Raw genomic sequence first — 16,384 nt, forward strand, 5'->3', positions numbered from 1 at the left:
TAGTGTGCATGTGCGAACGTGGTCTACTATGTAAGAACGAGCCTATGATTGAATCTGGAAATAAGGCTAAATAACTGACATAAATTAGAAATGGTCCTCAGATGCCATGTCTGTAATTTAAAGCAAAACATTTAGCGTTAATTCAATCTCAAACAGTTTAATTAAAATAAGTTATTACTCTACCACCTGTGTGACGTCATAAACCAACGTGGTTGAACGACCAATTTGCAACAATATGGTTTCGGGAAGCAGTCGTGACTAGCTAGTTGATTTCTTCAATGATGCATCGTATGGTAGTTAGCAGCGAGTTATGTCGTTGTTCGGGAAACTCCCCCTGATTAGTAAAACGACTCACTTTAAGTCCCTGTGCAGAATGCGGAATACTGGTAACGCTTTAATTAAACATTACTGGTAAGGTTTAATGTATTGACATTAGTTTATGCATTGGGTTTTTACAGCATTTATTCATACACTCTAAACAAAAATGGTGCTAAATAACACTAAAAGTGGTTCATTGGCTTGTAATCATAGGGGAACCACTTTAAGTGCCATATAGCACCTCATCTTTGTCAAATGGTGCTATGTAGAACCATAAGAGCACCTTAACAACCCCAAAGAACCGCTGAAGAACCAAACTGGGCTTAACAGGTTCTTAAAATGGCAGTGGTGCTATATAGCACCATAAGCACTGCAAAGAACCCCTGAAGAACCGCTTAAGAACCACTTTTTTTTAGAGTGTAAAAAACTCATTTTACATGTAAACTTACATTACATAACTTACATTAACAAAAAAGCTGTAAAATAGATCACTGCTAGTTTATAATACCTAATGCACTATCAAATAATAATAAACATATTACATTTCTGTCAGGACCACTATCGTCAAATACGATTGACAATTAGCATACAGTTAGGATTGGCGGTATGGTTCTGTTCTGGCCAAGAACTCCCTGTGCAGCCTAGCCTAGCTATGCTTGATATATATTATAAACAAATATTTTCTTAAATGTTACTTTAAATTATGAGTAGCTACTTTAAATTATAGCTTGCCCGTCATTTTTACATGTATCGGATGTGATCACACCATGACACCACAGTCTTATTTTGTAAGGATTGGATAAGATAATAATAGGCTACTAGCCCAGGTCTGAATGTGTCTTAATGTATAAGGGTCTGAGGCATAACAAGATTGGCAAAGAATTATTACTTAGAGCAAGGACATCAATCAGGAAAGACTGAATTCTCTCTTAGATGAGGCACATCAACCCTCGCCACAGCTCATTATACAATATCTGACCAGAGCCGTAACCACCGTAGATATTAGAAAGACACGTGCCCTCCAACATCACAGTTTAGTGATTGACTAATATATTTTTCAATGATTTGGTCCCTCCAATCATCCTGAATACAGTATGGGTATGTTCTTGTATCTAATGTAGCTTGAAATTGTTTGGTACAAGATGTTTGATTTAGCCATTTTGGCTGAATCTTGCATCCCTGAAATGTCTTCATATTCTTCACAGATGACACACATGCACAGCATCTCATTAATTAGCTAATTAGGTAGGTAATTTGTTTCTTTGTTTTCCTTCGACTCTTCCTATCGCTCCTAGATACACACACACACATGCATACTCACACACATAATGAAAAAAAAGATTCAAGACGGTTGGTTTCCTGCTGTTGTCATAGCAACTTGCTCGGTTTAAGTGACAGACCTCAGGTCTTGAACATGCAAAACTTCACAGGGACTGTGCATCCTCACGGATGATGCCATTCTCTGAGTACCTATCCCACAGGAAGGAGAACTCTGAGCGTGATGTTGATTGACTTCAGCTCAGCATTCAATACCATAGTTGGCCTCAGGCTTGTCGTCAAGCTCAGGGACTTGGGTCTGAATTCCTCACTCTGTCTGTGGATCCTTAACTTGCTGACAGGCAGATCTCAGATCAGGGAGGGGGGTGGGTGGTGGGCAGCTGTACCTCGTCGAGCCTAGAACCTCATACTTCACGCTTCTATATCAACATCATAAAAGCACCAAGTAATCGAGTTAAAAAATAAAGGTTCCAAAAAGAGGGCTTTTGCAGCAATACCATAGAATAACCATTTCAAATAACCTTTCAGTGAACAGTTCTTAAAATAACCATTTTTGTAAAGAACATTTTTACTATTCTGAAGAACCTGTTTCCACTAAAAATAATCTTTTGTACAATGGAAATGTTCATTTAGACAGGTTGCAGCCTATAGGCCTATAGAAAAATTCTGGCTCAAAGGAACAATTAGTTCAGACATATACTTGAAAGCATTCCTCTGGTCTTTAGTGACCTCGGACGTCATTCACTACCCTCCTTCTCATTCATTTTTTAGACATCAACCCTCTTAGTGCCCTATCTTGCACCCAGCGCAAATGACTTTGTACGCCGACGCATGTATCATTCCTATTTTGCACCCGACGCACAGCGGACTTTTCCCTCCACAGACGCACGTCGGTAAATTAGGGCGGTTCAGCAAAAAGAGGAGGCGTGCTCTGGCGCAAACGTTCCCTGGTGCTATTTTGCAGTTTTTGACAACGCGCATACAGTTTGCTTCTCTCATACACAGACACTGCAGTTCATATTTTTGCAAACCATACATAATTAGAAAAAATATTACCACACGAGGAAAATCATTGTGGTGTCCATGATGATGTGAAAAAATAGGCATAAATCTAGTTTACACATTTACCCAAGTTATTCAGGCTAATTGTAGTAGTGACGGATCAAACCTGTTTGATCAATAGTGGCAAGAAACATAAGGACATCTGACAAAGTGGGTTGTCCGTCAAGAACCAGGAAACAAAATTCTGAAGACTGCGAAATCACCTTTATCATCATGTAAGTTGCCGTTATAATAGCAATCCGCCATGGAACAAGCGCGCCTGCTCTTAAAGGGAATGCGAGATGACGCTCTGATTGGTTTATTGCACTCTACGCCCAAACCACCTATGAGTAATGTAGCTACTTCAGACCAACCCATTTTAGATGGAGATCCGCCTACAAAGTTACTTGCGTTTCGTGTTTGATTCTTGTATTTCAGATCATTAAAATAGGGCCCTTAGTATTCCTCAATCAATTCATTATAAACAATATAACGAGGAAAAAAATATTAAATTATCAATTATAAAAGAATGCCTGTTTTCCTATTCATATTTTTTAAAGATTGAATAGGTTCGCCAAAGACCCGAGATGTGTAACAGTGTAAGTATAATTTTTCTGCTCAACAATAATTGAATCTTTGATGACTGAATAAGTGCAATTTACCTTTATTCCACAAGGTGGCAATGTCTGATACACAATGATAAAGTGATGCTTCACTCATAGTTACCGCAGGCAGAAAACCAAATGATAAGTATCATCAGTATCATTAGCAAATCTTGAAATGGCTCAGTGATTTACTGCAGAGCAAGAACTGAACGCAATCAAATGTTAGTGTCACTGTTACTTGACGGTGGATCTGGTGAAGAAGCTGTCAGCGACAGTGTTACAAAACATCTGCTCAAACCAAACCCTTCCAAGCTCCAAAAGGTAACAAAATAGGCATTATTTTATTCTTCTGTAATTGTTACTCTAATATAAGGAGAGTTTAATATTATCACGACATAAAGATCCATCCATGTTAGATATAGATCAGGGTCGCTAAAAACCCGTATACATAATAATGATTGGCAAAACATTCATACATTTAAGGGTTAAACTTTCACATGCCAAGGGGGACTTTTATGGTACTTTTGAGTGCTTTTTTAAGTTTGAAAGCTGTGCCCCCTGTCATTGTAACTGAATTGAATAGAACGACCAGAATATTTCTTTAAAAGTGCTTTTTGTGCTTCACAGAAGTAATAAATTCATGCCGGTTTGGAACAACATCAAGGTGAGTAAATGATGACAGCATTTTATTTGTGTGTGAACTAATCCTTTAAACAACTCAATCTAGTTATCTGAGCCATAGCCTTGTGATTGACTCCGGCCTTGGCCTTATTTTGAGAGCAAGGTTTAATTGACAACTGGCTGAATGAAAGGAGTGTGCTTCCTAACTTCTGCCATGTGGACTAGAATTATTAAAGATACTCTGACAATGGTCTCTTATTGCTACCGTGGCAGGAAAAACACTACTCCATAGCTTGAGGGCCAGCTTGGTGAGGCTCAGGAGGAATTACTACCCTCAAGCCATCCGGATCTTAAATAATGATGCATACTGCTCACCTTCCCCAGAAGAGTAACATAGGCTACCCTTTCTTTCTTTAGCTGTTTATTACTTTTTCCACTATTCTCCACAATAACCTTTAGGCGCTTCAGAAAGTCTTCCCTGCTATTGCAATTCTGCACATGTGACACATAAAACCTTGAACTTGTCCTTTAGCATTTTACTCATCCAAATCCTGTGCAGCTAAATCAGTCAAAAAGCATGTGAGCCAATACTAGATCCTCCGCTACATATAAGAATATTAATAAAGCAATAAGCCACTAGAGGCTGTGCAATAGAATTATAATTTATATATAGTTATAGAACATAATCTGTTTTATTATATATACTGCACTGGTATAGAATGACTGCTCACAGACTGCTATTTTGAGGATTAATCAGTTATTACACAGGTTATATAAATAAAAATTATTTATTTAGAATGTTCTGGGACATTCTTTAGTCTAATGGGAGAAAAAAATACTACTATTATTACAAGAGCTACAGCACTTTATGATTTTTGTATTAGTTCTACCTGATTTATTGCAGTGGCTTTCTGGCTTAGGTTCTGATTGGTCAATGGCGGCACACAGCAGACAAATATTTCTGTATAATGACTGTTGCCCAAAGCAGCACTGTCGCTGACCACTTACTATTTATTTTGCGATAATGATTGACCGAATGCACATTTTCCCACATTTTTTCATACTATAAAAATACAGTATGTGTAGTTTTCATACTGTGTTGACTGTACATCTGCAGATGAGCTGTATCCATCCACTCTTGTTTGAAGTGCATGGGCGCACCCTATTGGACATCTAAGAAATAAAACAGAGAGAGAGAGAAAGAGAGAGAGAGAGAGAGAGAGAGAGAGAGAGAGAGAGCATGTCATGTAGCAAGTGAGCAAATGAAGCAGTTATTCTTCATGCAAATATTCCAGCAAAAAGTGCTCTGAATCTGTCAGTAAAGGCAGTTTGAAGTACCTAATTACATTTGAATTCATGTACAGATAGCTCCCAAGACGCGTTCATAAACCCACTTCAGATATCAAGAAATCATATTACTGAAAAAAAAAATGAAAAAAAAAAGAGGGGACAAGGGTGGATGTTGAGGCACTTGGGGTGTAGCGATACATTTTTAAAATTTCTACAGGGGAAAAGATCATGTTGGAGAGAAATATTCAAATTTCACAACTGCTCACTTTGGTTTTACTCATTGGTATGGAAATCACGATTGGCAAATATGCAAATGACTCTGCCTTCTATGAAATTCTGAAGGGCATGGCGACACTGAGAGAAATGCCAAAGAACTGGGTCCCTCATGATTAAGATCCGCATCCTTCCCCAGGTGAGTTAGTCTCCAGAGACTTTTCATCTTACTGATGCTTTCCTGGATGCTCAACGCTGGCAAATGACAAAAAGCACCCTGAAGTGGCTCAATGTGCAGATCGCATTTATTTATTTCAGGGACGTGTTTATTACCACAGCCTTGGCTACTGCAGGTGTTCAAATTTCCTCTTTGTCCTCTAATGGATCTCTTCTCAATGATTTACTGACAAACAATTCCTACCAAGGGACATCTATGATTTATCCTAAGATACTCCCATGCAGATCGCAAAGTCAGAAGAAGAACCAACCATTCATTGTGTGTTTTGCAAGACAGGAAAGTAATGAGCATGTCCACTGAACCACTGGTGAGTTTGCCAATTAGTTTGTTAATTCAGACCTAAAGCAGAAACCACTCACACTATGTGTCGACAGAATTAGTACCTCTCTCTCTCGCTCTCTCTCAGAGTATAATTGTTTCCTAGCACCCCAGAGGATTTCTTTATCCCAATACAGAGTGACCTTTACGCAAATGCAAGTCATGTGTGAGACAAGGGCCGGCTCAGAGCTGTGCATTAGAAGACTCACAAACCCTTTGTCTGAATTCACCCATGCAGCAAATAGAACAACGGCTGGTTTTTCCTTATAGCACACCGCCAGAAGAACAGTGTCAGTGTCAACCGAACGCACGGCGAGCTTTCTGTGATCACAAACGCTAGGAATGTCTAATTAGCACCAAAGAGAATAATTCAAGCAGGGAACACGACAGCTGATGAGTCCATTATGGATTCTTGGCTTTTATACTCCAATATGAAAAAACATCCTGGTGAGAGCTTGAAGTTGAAGTGCTCACGGACTGGCTTCCTCCGTCAAAAATAGGGTGGTGCACCATTCAGAATGCAACTAAATTGCAATTCAGTGATGGAACTGGAGTTTAATTTGAATCGAAGTAACGAACAGGATGCAGAATTGTAATTCAAATTTAAGAACATAATTATAATGGTCATTTTAATTAGAAACGAATATTACCTGCTGATTTATAATTCAGTTCCCATTTCTATTCGAATTCCAATTCAACTTCGTGTGATACATTGCCAGTTTAATTAAAATGACAACCAGGGAACCGAAAGGGGGATATTTCTGAGTTTGGTCCAACCCTAGTCTCGCGTAGCCAGACCTTCAGACTGACGGCTGAAGGTCTGGAATTCATAGCAGCTTTCTTTGGCCAAGGCCTGCCCGTAAGGCCGTTCGACCGACATGTCAAACAACCAATTACAGTTCGTTTCGTTCAGCGTCACGTTTCGGGGCGTGGAAATGTCCCCACAACAACAGACCGGCGTGCAACAAGTCTCCACTAAGTGCCTCAAACAAAACTCCTGGACATCTCTTAAAGAGTCTATGCCGTGAATCTCGCATACTTTCTACGTTTAGCTGATCTTGATAAATGCTCATTGTCACTCATGTAAACACAACAGTTTTTCTTCCGCAATCACACGTCTGCGCTTTGTTTCCCGGCGGACCGAAAATAAACGCGACACTCGCGCCCCCCAGAAATCCGTTGAAATTCAACCAATCAGATGACGACTTCGACATTCCTGAAGTGTTTCCAGTTAAGTGTACCATATGCATCAGACGTTTAGCCAACGTTCCGTGGGCGTGACGTCTGAGGCTGAGACTAGTCCAACCCTAACAGACAATAAAAGCAGAATGTGAGTATATGCACTGCATTAAACAGAAATTAACCTGCTGTATGACAAACATCTTGAAGGGCAAAGCAAAAACAGGCCATGAAAACACCCAAACAGACCTCTTTATTTAAGTTACTTCCTGATTGACAGCTCTAGTGTATGAATCATTATCAGTATACACCACATTACCTGGAGCTCTACTCTTTCCGATTAAGTCAAAGCTGGCGGTAAAATATCAATCACCTCCAAACAAACACCATTAGTAAGCAGCGTAATGGAAAGCTAACACAGTGATGTGTGTGTGTGTGTGTTGGGCTCTGTCTGTCTGTGAATGTTATTACTGGTCATAATTTCTGTGTGCGATAACTCCCTCAACCCTGAGAATGACGATTTGAGATTGCTTGCCATTGTTTGCTCCCCTCTAGTGATCTGCTTTTAAATTGACTCAGTTTGCCACGTGAACTGGGCTGACCCTTTGTCTTTCCTAAGTAGGAAATTCAAGAAAAATATCAAATTATCTATAACGTCCACTGCGGTTTCTTGAACCCGCAAGAAAATACACAAGCTGTGTGACTTATCGACACGGGAGGCTGATTTGTTTGCGAAAACATCCCTGCATTTCATCACGATTGATTGATGTAGCAGTTTATGCTGACGATTATGAAGCCAACACCCCTAGACATTCAATTACATGTTTATGTGTGTAATATTGATTTTAATAGTAAATCAATTACTCATTTTCCATGACTGACATCTAGTTTGCCTCTATTTGCAGCTGGCGTCGATGAAGTCGTCCGTACTCTCAGAGTACAGATAAAATATAGCATGTTGCACAACACTTTGTGATTTTTTTCTTTCATTTTATTTCATGCGACAGAGGTGTAGTCTAGGCTATCTTTCCTCTGCGCAACCGTCTCCACCTCTATTACCCTGTGCTGTCAGGGTCAACAGTCAAAGGCACCTCTGTTCGTTCCTCTGTGCCACCGTAGCCCCCCATTATGTGTTTCTGGGACCCAGTTTCAGTCCAGGCCATTTGTCACGTTCACCGAATAACCCACAATCATTTAAAGTCAAAAGAGGCATTGTGCATGGTTGGTAAGAAGTGAGCGGCAATGGAACTTTTTTGGAATAGTGCCCAGAGGAACAGGGTCTAGATTCCATATCCGTTTGACTTCCTTCTCAACCCTCTTCTCATTTTAAAATTAAATGAGTGTTTCAAAAAATTTACTAATGCACTTTGTCAATGCTTAGTCTGAGCTCTAAGTAATCATCGTTGTTGATGTTGGGCGCATTATTGAATAGGTAAACATGACATATAAGTGCAGTCTGTCAATGTGACCTTTTTTAAAGATTTGTTTTTCAGTTTATTTTCAAAAGCATTCATGTTATACCAAGAAAAAGAAAAACATTAGGAATTAAACCACTATCTTATATCAATAAGATACCTCAGCTAATAAAATACACTCAGACCAAAAGAAAATCATTCTAATTAGAGATGCACCAACATTAAATTGGTAGTTCACCCAAAAATGACTATTGTGTCATTAATTACTCACCCAAATGTCATTCCAAACCTGTAAGACATTCGTTCGTCTTTGGCACACAAATTAAGATCTTTTTGATGAAATCTGAGAGCTTTCTGTCCCTCTAGACACTTTGACGCTTCAAAAAGTGTATAAAGAGATCGTAAAACGAATCCATATGAATCAAGCGGTTTAGTCCACATTTTCAGAAGAAACGCGATCGATTTATATGATGAACAGACTGAATTTAGGCTTTTATTCACATGTAAACACTGCGTAACACGAGAATGAACCTCATTGTTTCACGCACGTCAAGTGAATATGCTTGAGCTTTTGTATCACAACTGATATGTTTATAAGTAAATACAAGCCTAAATTCAATCTGTTCATCATATAAAGCGATCGAGTCTCTTAAGAAAATTTGGTCTAAACCGCTGAATTCATATGTATAAGTTTTACGATCTCGTTATGAACTTTTTGAATCATCAAAGTGGTAGTTGCCATCTGACAGAAAGCTCTCGGATTAAATCTTAATTTGTGTTCCTAAAGATGAACGAAAGTCTTACGGGTTTGGAACGACATGAGGGTGAGTAATTAATGATAGAATTATAATTTTTGGGAGAACTATCACTTAAACTCTGGCCGCTACTGATAGGCTGATAAGTATTTATTGTTGTGATATGGCCAATAACTGATAAATGAACAATATTATAAATAAATACATACAAAAAGATATGACACCAAAATATTGTTCATCATTCATTTTAATTAGAGACAGTTGTTTTCAAATATTGACATTTGAATCGGACTATTTGCTCTGAACACATGACACAGGCATTAGAAATAAACATTTGAGACGCAAGCTCACGCAAGACGAGAGCCAGATTAAGATGCTGCAGACATCAAAGTCTGCATGAAAGGCTGCCTAATGCTTTATCATCACGTTACAACAAGGGGAAGACAGATGCACGCAGAGCTGTTCTATCAGTCAGGTGATTACAACTCCCCATGGAATACACCGCTGTCATAGGCCCCTCTGATAACCACTGTATGACGACGGCAAGATGCAATTAAGACCACCACAGAGAGCTCCAACTGTCATGCACTGAAAAACACACCACATATATTATTATGGACACAATGAGATGTTTGAAGTCAGTTTGATTTTGGTGAGTAATCACAAACGCATACTTGGCAACTACATCTTACATTAGGCACAGTATAAAAAAAGAAAAACAAACAAAAAGACAAACAAACCTCTTCAAAATTGAGATGAAGGATGGAAACTACTGTATGGAGGGATCAGTAGCTGTACGTTTTGTTCAAGGATACAGCAGAAACTGACAGGCTGTCAGTTTCCACACTGTTGAAGGGCTTCAGCAGTCAGTGGCAGCAAAGCACAGGCTGCATTTGTATTCAGCCAAAGTTTAAGCTACATAATTGGTTGGCTCTGTAGTGAACTTCTGTATCCCGTGGGATGTGATATCTCTCCCAGACTCACAAACTACCACTTTACCACAGTGGTCATGAGAGAATAAAGACAAATGTGGGTTCTTGTTTACATTGAGTTTTACCTCTTTTTTTAGGGCAATATTTAAAGACAGCTTAAAAAGGGAATATGTCAATGTAATGTTTGCATTAAAGTCACCCTGTGGTGAAAATCAAGCTTTTAATGTTGTTTATATGTCTATGTGGTGTTTTTAATATGCTTTAAGACAAACCATGTGCAAATTCATAAGTCAACACCATTGCTGAGTATTTTCTCATTAAAACTGCAGTGAACCAAAGACAGTCTCAAAAACGCAATTCGAAAACGCTGGTGTTTCTGACGTCACAAACTACATTGTAACCAATCACATCAACGAGAGGATCTCTGAGCTGTGAGTGAGTGGAGGCGGGGCTAATTTGCATATTCATAGAACCGTGTATACTAAATGAGGCAATGGTGTAGAGTTACATTCAGAGATTTTTTTTTTTTTTTTCATTAAAAAAACTTTTAGATTTGTCATTTTGGTGATCAAAGATGAGTTTTAATGGATAATATTATAGGGGGACTTTAAAGAATTAGTATTAAAACAATATATAGACTTCAGCAAACTGTTCCAGTCATTTAATTTCAAGTTAAGTTTATTTGAATTTTGTTTTAGCCATTAGTAATTGATTTAAAACAACAGCGATGAGTGTTAAAAGGTTCAATCCTTTAAAAATAAACAACAAATCATGTTTATATAAGCTACACAGACAACATCTTCATCTTTAATAACAGTAAGTTAAATTACTAAAACGTCTGGAGCTTCTCAGTGCAGGTCGTTCATTGAAATGTTCTGGAAAGTGATGTGCTTCGACTGGGAAAAAGGTGCATTATGCTGCAGGTGTTTCAAGTCCAACAATATTCCTCTGTGGTCTGTCAAATTTCACCATTAGTTGCTGTCATATTCTAATGCCTTAAGGTCAGGACTACTCTGTCAGCTGGATTTATCACATTTCAAACCCATCTAGATATTTCATCCGACATTCCTCCAGGAAATTTAACATCATGATAATCCATTATTTTTTTTGTGCTCTATCTACATCACTCTAGTTTTTCGTCAGCCACTCGTCTGCAACTTCATTCAGAGGAGAGCCGTACACGAAACTTCCTCCTTGCAGTGAGTCTAGCTCAGCCAGAGCAATAATGACCTCCTCTGGGAGCAGGGCATCTGTCTGTAATGCCTGGCTGTTGGCTCTAATAGGAGTTTGCCATTCTGTGTGTTAACACTAACAGCTCTGACACCCTATAATGTGCCGTCCACCTCTTCTTTAAACCTTATGATTGGTCTACGGGATTCAGATGAACAGATGTCATTACATCCAATCTAGCTCCATCAGAGGCTCTATTTCAGCGGGCGGATAAGAAGGCCGTGTCTCTAAATTGCAAGGTGGATGGAAAATTAGACAGTGGGAAAAAAAAGAAAAAGAAGAACAAACACTTGAAAACATGGCCGCATTTTTGTTATTCATGGAAAACATGAAAAGATGCGGTTTTCAAAAAGCATCTATTTGAACAGTTCTCAAAACTAAAACATCATCTCTATTTAAAGCCTTCATGGAAGACTTTTATAAATCAGCCATTGCAAAGACTAATGACTAAAACGTTGACATGACGGTCAAGCGCATCTCAGCTGATTAAAGGCAAATCCAACAAAGTAAAAAAGCATAATTAGTCTCTCAAGGCTTTTTTGAAATTCACTGTCAGATATCCTTTAAAAAGTTTCTATCTGAAAATACCTAAATGAATGAAAAGCCATTGAGATCAACTAATGAGTTCACGCTGACCCTTAGATCTTCAAGAACGCATCACATTTATGTTGATTATTTTTCATTCACCAGAATGTTAACTTTACACTGTGTTAATGGGTCACGCTGTAATTAGATCTTATCGTGAGAGGTTTTCAGCTCGGACGTCTTGTGCTTGACCTGATTCTGTGGGTAATTAGCAGTTTCTCTGAACGCTGTTTATTTGGTTGTTGAACAGGGCTGTGCTCCCAGTGCTATATGCTGTAGCTCATCTCTTAAGTCCTCATAACAATGGAGAACAGCATTATGAATATGCAAAGGAGCAGGTCCCCTCCAGGCCTGATAAACGGAAGCAGTGAGCTCCTATGATTAGATTCCCTCCACACTGTTGTGGGGAAGTCGTCAGAGGCATGAGCTGAGTCTTAAGAACAATTAAATGAATAGATGAAATAGTCCATTTGAACTGAAGGACAAATTATTATTATTTTCATTTTAAAATTGAGATAATGCTCAGAGAGAATTTTATTTATGTAATTTTTTCAGTAAACTATATCCTTTTGACAAAGCAAATTGGGTACATTTATTTACATTTCTGACTTTGAAAATTACTTTCATCCAAAGCAGCTAACAGTGCATTGCATTATATTTAAAACCAAGAACATCAAGCGTAGCGTTAGTTCTGTCAGGTCACGTAAGTCAAGCTCGCATCAGCTGACTCTCAGCTGATCCACGTCTACCTATAGGAATACGACTCCCATCACATATATAAGCTCCTCAGTTATATCAGCAGCTATCGCGTTTCTCAGGAGCGAATTACCCTCCTCCATCCCCAGCTCCACCTCTCATCAGTCAGGATTTGGCATTCTGATTCCCCTTGAATCAGAATAAATTCTCGAATTATGTTGTACTTTAAAATCTTGAATTAATGATATCTGCAATACATTCATGTTGGTTCTGTTCTGTTTACCCGTTATTGTTGCTCTCCCTGCTCATATCCATGCTAGGCTGCACGGATGCACAGGGAGTTCTCGCCCAGAACAGAACCACACCGCCAATCCAAACTATATGCTAATTGTCAATCGTATTTGACGATAGTGGGTCCTGACAGAACTGGAGTCTATGCCATTGCTTTTTTTTTTAGCTTTACAAGTGCTATAAAAAATTCAAGGAGGTACTTTTATTAGACTAGTAATGAAAATCATGCAGTGCCTTGACTTAGCTCTGCATCTGACCTAATACCAGAAATCACATTTAGCAGAAACTCTGAGGTGTTTCATTGTACTTCTGTCAAACTTCAGAGCCTTATCAGCTTTGCTGTCCTACTTTGCTATTTCATCCTCCGGAAAGAAGTGGTGGTCAGTGGCAGTAACAACTTACACTGTGCCCCAGCAAGACCATGCAGGCCTTTACATCTAATATCCGCAGGGCTCTGGCCTCTGTGTGACAGTCTCTGGGCTGAGCACGGATTCACTTTTTCCCTGCTGATATTTCCATCTCAGCTGCTATCAGTTAATGAGAGTCAGACTGTGGTTCTGCACCTGCGGAGAGCTGCAGAATCAATCTGGAGGATTGCTGGACTACAAAGTGATCTTCAGTACCATGGACAGAGATTCAATCATCAGCCTACAGCCTCATCTGTCCCGACTGAGTCAAAGGAGCATTATGCTAAACAACTCATTTAAATACTGTAATGACATTTCACACAGGTAACAGAATTACATTTTTGCAATGGATAAAGGCATAAGCTATAGGCAAATTACAATTTTCTCAAAACAGTTGCACTGCTTTGACGGTAAACTTAAAAAATATACATTTTAAAAGGATGATTTAGCAGTCATGCATTAGTTATTCATCAAATGATGATGAAATATATTATTGGATGGATGGATGAATGACTATAATTGACAAAGAATAGATGGATGGATGGATGGAGAATAATTGACAGAAAGAATAAATGATGGATGGATGGAGAACAATTGACAGAATGAATGGATGGATGGAGAAGAATTGACAGAAAGAATAGATGATGGATGGAGAAGAATTGACAGAAAGAATGGATGGATGGATGGATGGAGAAGAATTGACAGAAAGAATGGATGATGAATGGATGGATGGAGAACAATTGACAGAAAGAATTGATGATGAATGGATGGATGGAGAACAATTGACAGAATGGATGATAACAATTGAAAGAAAGAATGGATGGATAGATGGAGAAGAATTAACAGAAAGAATAGATGATGGAGAAGAATTGACAGAAATAATGGATGATGAAGATGAATTGACAGAAAGAATGGATGATGGAGAAGAATTGACAGAAAGAATGGATGATGAATGGATGGATGGAGAACAATTGACAGAACGATGGAGAAGAATTGACAGAAAGAGTAGATGATGAATGGATGGATGGAGAACAATTGACAGAACGATGGAGAAGAATTGACAGAAAGAGTAGATGATGAATGGATGGATGGAGAACAATTGACAGAACGATGGAGAAGAATTGACAGAAAGAGTAGATGATGAATGGATGGATGGAGAACAATTGAAAGAAAAAATGGATGGATAGATGGAGAACAATTAACGGAAAGAATAGATGATGGAGAAGAATTGACAGAAAGAATAGATGATAAATGGATGGAGAACAATTGATAGAACGATGGATAGATGGAGAACAATTAACAAGAAAGAATATGTGATGAACAATTAACAGAAAGAATAAATGATGGATGGAGAACAATTGTCAGAAAGAATGGATGATGAATGGATGGATGGAGAACAATTGATAGAAAGATGGATGATGAATGGATGGAGAACAATTGATAGAACGGATGGATAGATGTATAGGGTGCTTCTTCATGAACTGCTTTGCATAATTACAGAATTTGCATAATTTCTTTCAAACAATGCAGACACCATGTGCAAATAAACACAATTGGCGGCTACAATTCATTCTCAGTGATTTCCCCCTTAGACCTTGCAGTGTGACATTCATCAGTTCTGTTCTAAGATGTGCAATTTGCAGCCAGTGAAATAATAGCTTTAAGATTTATTTGAAGTATTGTTCAGCGAAGAAACCAGAGATGAAATATTCAGCCTTGAGATATTAGGATATCAGTAAAGGGTATTGCTTTCTTTAACAGAAAAAATAATATGACTGCAATAATCCTCAACAAAACAGCTGACTTTTTAAATAAGAGTCTTATTACAAACACTTGAGTGAATATTAAGAGCAGTGCAACAGATACAGAGATGTGTGATCGCATCAGGGGAAATGTCTTGGACCTATTAGTGTCTACCTGCGGATATAGGAGAAAATCTGCGGCTGGACTCAAATTTAGTCAGAAATCATTACTGAAAAAAACATGATCAATCACAGAAATATTCTTTCAGAAGACATAAATCATGGAAAAAAGCAGGAATGTGTTGTGTTAAATATGAGGAAAATATCCCTCTATACGCTTATTTTATAAAAGTTCACTGGCTTCGGGATTCACAATGTTGAAATGGGTGCATAAATAGTTCTCACGGAGAACTATAAAAAATGCCCAGAGGGAGACTTCTTGAGACATTTGCCTCGCTGCTTCTGCCTCTGAACTGTAACCACAGCCACAAATGTTCCCCAAGATTGTCTTAAAATAAGACTAATATCAGTTCAGATCAGTTTTCAGCACATACTTTAGTGGTAATGGTTGCTTTAATACAAACAGCAAGCTCTCATAAACATCAAAACATCTCTTTTTGATAAAAGAAGTTATAAAAAAAAGATGACAACATCAATCATGTACCAATGCAAGGTTTATGAATACACATTGTGCACAGGGTGAATGCAAATGACATTTGAAAGAAGCCTTTTGATCAATATGCAATCTTAAATCCACTCATCCACTACTTCTCTCTTCCAAACAGAACTATACTATCTTTTAGAAATGTGAAACAGCCTAAGACACAAAGTAAATGATCTATTATTCATAATTTTCTCACATATTTTGTTGTTCTGTATGGGTTTGTACTAATAATACTTAATTCCACAACCCAAATAATAGGAAGCAGAGACCTTGTCTAAAGCGTAATACCAGATCTTATATTAAATATATATATATATATATATATATATATACATACATACATACATACATGTATATGGAAACACAAAAGCCACTTTAAAAAAAAAATATTTGACAGCAATCCTTATTTCATAGTTTGAATAATGGTATAAGATTATCTATTTAAGTTATTGTCAAATCTTCTGATTTAGCTTTTCCCTGATAACACTAATGGCTTGAGCGGATATATAAGGAAATGCGTGCATGGAAAAGCATGACATGTTCTTTACTGATAATGGCAAAGGGTG

This window comes from Phoxinus phoxinus, assembly GCF_949152265.1.
Source record: "Phoxinus phoxinus genome assembly, chromosome: 7".
NCBI classification, from domain to species: domain Eukaryota; kingdom Metazoa; phylum Chordata; class Actinopteri; order Cypriniformes; family Leuciscidae; genus Phoxinus; species Phoxinus phoxinus.